Genomic DNA, 6,000 nt, shown 5'->3' with positions numbered 1-6,000 from the left:
TGAGGGGTTTTTATGCGCATTTAAGGGTTGAAATTTGAGGAACAATGGGGGCGTGGTTTGTAAGTCTTTGGGAATATTTTCCTGATTTCTTCAGGGGGCCGATTTCGTGGAAAATTAACAATTTTTATGCTTTTCTTAAATGATTGAAAACAATTTTTTTTATATTTAATATTTAAATAATTTAATTTGACGTTTGGAACAAACGTTAAATGAAAGTCTTCACAAATCTCGACTTTAGTTGTTTTTATTTATTCGTTATTTTATTTATTCTAACGTTTGACGTTTCTTTTGAAGCATGAGGCATATTCTGCGAACGTTTTACTTTCCATTCTCATTTTTTACATTTGTTCTAACATTTGACGTCTCTTTATCGTTTGACGTTTTTTTAAACATTTGACATTTCTTTCCTAACGTTTGATGTTTCCCTTTAAACTCTTTGACAGATACTAGCAAAGTTTGATATTCTTTTAAACGTTTAACGATTCTTTTCAAACTTGACATTACTTTCCTAAAGTTTAACGTTTTACGTTTCTCTTATAATGTGTGACATTTTATTTCAAAGACACCAAAGAACATTCCTCCACTGAAAACAAAAATTCTTTTTATTATCTTAAAAAAAAATCACGCCGAGGGCAAAAATGACTAGACTCCTTTAATATTTGTCTAAATAAACATTCTGCAATAAAACGCATTGCCAGAAATTTATCATATTAGATAATTTCATGGATTTGAATCAAATTATTGAATTTATAATTCAATTGAATAGAAAATGAGGCACATAATTAAAAGTTTTAACAACAAAATTAATCTTGTTCTATAATACAGTTCAATGTAGGTGAATATTTTAAACATTTAATCAAATATATTATGCAGTTGACACAAATATTTTTTTGGTGGAATTTCATGAATGAATTTTTCAACCCTTTTTGCAAGCAAACTTTTTCCCTCAACCCCGTACTCGACTGAACAACCTGAACAAACAGCAATTCGATTTGCAAGAGTGGACGCATAAAGTTGGGGGAATGTGGAGTATTTGTGTGTGTGTATGGGCTTGGTAAATGATGATAACGATGCCATGAGTTAGTGTGGCGGACCATTAAGCATGTCGCCCGTAGGTGCATCATCCCCTCACATGCAATGTGTAAAAAAAAACAGCCCTTGCGATGAAAATGAAAAATGCTTCCACAGCATTGGAGGGCTTTCCTCCTCCCGCAGTAACCAACAAACATTTTCATCTCATGTTTTGGAACGCATTTTGATGGCATTTTTATAGAGCCATCGGGGTCCAACTCTCTGGCATATCCGTGTCGTCGGGGGTGAAACATCATTGCTATATTAGTTGGTATACCACAATCGTGGCATACCAAGTATTGTAATCATCGGAAAAACCGACCACCTCAGATCGGGCTCAAACTTGGTATGAGCACGTTTTAGACATCCCACATTACGAAAGTGGTGGTGGAAAAATTTTGATCCGGCCGGCCTGCCGGCCGGCCGGTGCGCTATACTTTGTCTTATAGCTCGAGAACGGCAAGAGATAGAGACTTCCGGTTTGAAGTTTTCTATAGAAATGTGGGTGTAAAATTTCATTTTTTCGCATTTTCAAAATCCAAGATGGCCGCCGTCCGCCATTTTGAAATACCGTCGACCAGTTCCCTTAAAGCTAAAGGTCTGAAATTTTAGTATGTTGTAGAGCTCAGTGAGACGTTTTCATCAACAATTCATACTTGAAAATCGGTGAAGCGGTTTAGCAAATATGGCGGCCTAAAGCAAAAAGTGTTTTTTCGATATAACTCGAGAACGGCTTGACCGATTTTGACGATCTTGGTATCAAATGAAAGGTTTTAAGAAGCCCTACAACTATCTAGAACATTTCAAGTTCCAAAATGGCCACAAGAGGCGCTAAAATCAAAAACAAAAATTGCCTAACTTTAAGGGGCTATATCTCCGAACATCTGTTATAGATTTCCTTTAAATTTTGATATGTTGTAGCCTGACTCAATATCTTTCACCAGTCCGAAAATGAAGAAAATCTATGTCGCCGTTTAGAAGATATCGCAGTTTGCAAAATTCTTGAATTTGAAAAGTTCTAAGAGCCATATCTCCTGAACTGCTTGTCCGATTTTGCTCAACTTGGTATCAAATTAAAGGTTTTGCAAAACTCTACAACTTTCTGAAACATTAGAAACCTCTAGAACCATTCCTTGAGGACAAAAAGTGCGAAAAACTGTTTTGGTGAAACAAATATCCACCATTTTTGTTCTAGAGGTGACCTTGAAAAGTATCAAAATTTATCCCATATTCTAGCTTATTTTAATACCTTTCCAGAACTAGTCAAGAAATTTCTGTACGTGCAGTAGAACTTGAGATATAACCATTTTTGTCTTTCGAATTGATGAATTTCATAAAAAAAAATCAACTTTGCCTACTAATACTACTTAAAAATTAAATTACAACGCATAGACTGACCCATCCGCGTTGTGGTATACCAACTCTTATAACTGGACGCGTTATGATTGACTTTTTTTTCTGCTCCTCTGCAGCTCTAACATAAAATGATTTATACTGCAATTTTCTCAATGTTCATTTTATATCTCTTTACAGTCAGCTTTATTAGTTGGTATACCACAATCGTGGCATACCAAGTATTGTAATCATCGGAAAAACCGACCACCTCAGATCGGGCTCAAACTTGGTATGAGCACGTTTTAGACATCCCACATTACGAAAATGGTGGTGGAAAATTTTTGATCCGGCCGGCCTGCCGGCCTGCCGGCCGGCCGGCCGGCCGGCCTTCCGGTGGTCCAAACTTTACCTTATAACTTGAGAACGGTAACTGATAGAGACTTCGGGTTTGAAGTTTTCTATAGAAATGTGGGTGTAAAATTTCATTTTTTTGCATTTTCAAAATCCAAGATGGCCGCCATCCGCCATTTTGAACTACCATCAACCACTTCCCTTACAGCTAGAGGTCTGAAATTTTAGTATGTTGTAGTGCTCAGTGAGACGTTTTCATCGATAACTCATACTTGAAAATCGGTCAAGCGGTTTAGCAAATATGGCGGTCTAAAGCAAAAAGTGTTTTTTCGATATAACTTAAGAACGGCTTAACCGATTTTGACGATCTTGGTATCAAATGAAAGGTTTCAAGAAGCCCTACAACTATCTAGAACATTTTAAATTCCAGAAATGGCCGCAAGAGGCGCTAAAATCAAAAACAAAAATTGCCTAACTTTAAGGGGCTATATCTCCGAACATCTGTTATAGATTTCCTTTAAATTTTGATATGTTGTAGCCTGACTCAATATCTTTCACCAGTCCGAAAATTAAGAAAATCTATGTCGCCGTTTAGAAGATATGACCATTTGAAAAATTCTTGAATTTGAAAAGTTCTATAAGCCATATCTCTTGAACGGTCTCTCCGATTTTGCTCAATTTGGTATCAAATTAAAGGTTTTGCAAAACTCTACAACTTTCTGAAACATCAGAAACCTCTAGAACCATTCCTTGAGGACAAAAAGTGAAAAAAAATGTTTTAGTCAAACAAATATCCGCCATTTTTGTTCTAGATGTGACCTTGAAAATTATTGATATATATGTCAACTTATAGCTTGTTTCAAGACCTTTCCAAAACTAGTTAAGAAATTTCTGTAGGTCTTATAGAACTTCAGATATGAGCATTTTTATCTTTCATATTGATGAATTTCATTAAAAAAATCAACTTTGCCTACTAATTCTGCTCACAAATAAAATTACAACGCATAAACTGACCCATCCGCGTTGTGGTATACCAACTCTAATAACTGGACGCGTTATGATTGACTTTTCCTCTTTGAGGGTTGTTTCTGTATGTATATTTTTTTTTATTTGATGCAATTTTCACACAGTGAGAGTTTAATTTTTCCCGTCGCCCCATGATTTTTCTTGCGAACACATTTAATATTCAAATAAACTTCTCAACAAATTGTGTGCAATTCAAATTTGTGCGAAAATAAAATTTTCAAATGAATATTCTCCGTGGACGCAAGGAAAAATCGTTAAAGTGCAAGAAAGATGCGGAGGAGGGAGGGAGTGAGTCTCTCATCCTTGGCACAAGGATATTTTCATGCATTGCGGAAGGAATAACAAAGTTTCACTTTCTTGTTGTTCAACAAATTCCAAATAGCGTTGAATTCAATTGAACTTTTCTTTTTATGAAAAATGTAGACAAACTTCTTTTCAGGTTTATGAATAAATTTTGAGAATTCAATAAGACGGAAAAGAAGAAAATATTCCAGTTTTTGGATGCACAAACTTATTTACTTTTTGTACGTTTTTTCCCTCTGTTTTCAATGTTCTTTATGTTGTTGCATTTTATACAGTTTAAATTCATTTGAGCAAAATTAATTCCTGAAAAGGGTAATTTAAAAACTTTTAAAAAGTTCTCCGACATTCCAATAAATTTCCACTTAATCAGCAATTTAATCTCTTTAAACAAAAGTCTAATTTTCATTCCGTTTATGTATGCGACGCAGCTTCATCGTGCAATTTAAACACCACGAGCTAGCAGATAGAGGCAGTTAGGAAATTGAAATTTGGCCGGATATATAAATTTTCAGTGTGCAGAATATCACTTTCCCAGAAAGCGCTAAAAGTGAAATTCCGCCCCGTAAAAGAGGCAAGTCTCGCAAAAAATTTATGAGACATTTCTTCAATTAAAATATCCTTATCGGTAACGAGAATTGCTGCCTGTGTGTGCGGGAATGTGGTTGAATTTTCCTCTTTCACCCAGCACCAAACTCTTTTGCGTCGTTTTTTCCAATAATAAAGCACACAAGAGAATAAATATAATTTGGCCTTTTTCGCCTTTCTGCGGGGGTTGTGGAAAAGCAATTTTCGGGCGGGTTGGAATCTAAATGAACATTCCTTTTCTACCCAGCATCTCCCCGTATCCAATAATACAGCCTCCCCCACTCCCCATCCAGCCCTGGGGGTTTCATTGCTGATTGCATTAAATTCTAATTTAATAGATCATTTAATGGCGGTGTGCGCTCTTTCTTCGCCCCATCCCCTTCCCAATTTTTCCCAGCTTGGACCCCATTTGGGGGTATTATGCCAAGGGGTAATCAATAAAAAATATCGCTTTAATATATTTTCTTCCTTGCAAACATTAACTCACACACACACATGTGTGGGGGCCATGGGGGGCATTATTTTGATATAAATGTCAACCCTCGTTCGTAGTAAATTTTCCCTCGACGCTCTGCCTTCTTGTGTACCCTTACTACCACCATCCACCCCAGAAGAGCTTCAGCATAAGGGAGAAAAATAAATTTTCTCCCCACTATGCAAATGACATGGGGGCGTTAATCATTTTTTCCCTTGCGAGCTTTCTGTTGTGCTTTTTTCTCTTTCTTCTCTCTTTTTTTGTGTGCTGCATGCGCCCTTCTTAATTCATTTCATAAACGACAAAATGCTCCCCCCGCCCCAGCCCACGCGCCTTTCGCTTAATTTCCCTGTGCGTCCTTTTGTATTTTGGCCCCGAGAGCCTTTCATTCGGATTAAATTTTGCAAATGATAAATTCCACCATGACATGCTCTTTAGTCTGCCCCATCGTTGCGCACTAATTCATCCTTCGTCCTCTCAGGAGGATCGCTCACACACAGATAGAATAAAACCGAGCGTCGAGGTGCTGTGTGTGTGAAAATGTGGGGCGCCTCTCAAGGCTGCGACAGGAAAAATTCATTTCAACTTCTGTTGCCCATTCACATATTTTTCTTTTTTTTTCTTTTGAAGGTGCCTTTCAGGGTGAATCAACAGAGAAAACCCCTTTGAGCTTTTGCCAAGAGAGGGGTGAGTACAGTGGCTTTCCTTTAGGAAACTTTGAGTGATTCCTTTTTGGCAGAGCGATGGCAATAAGAAGTGCCTAAAAGTCCCTTTTATGGGATCAATTAAAATGATTTACTGTCAATTAGTCATGATTTATGAATGGGAAATGAAGAATTTCGCTCAAACACATT

The sequence above is a fragment of the Lutzomyia longipalpis genome, chromosome 2 (assembly GCF_024334085.1).
Source record: "Lutzomyia longipalpis isolate SR_M1_2022 chromosome 2, ASM2433408v1".
NCBI classification, from domain to species: Eukaryota; Metazoa; Arthropoda; class Insecta; order Diptera; family Psychodidae; genus Lutzomyia; species Lutzomyia longipalpis.
Note: the sequence above shows the minus strand (reverse complement) of the source record.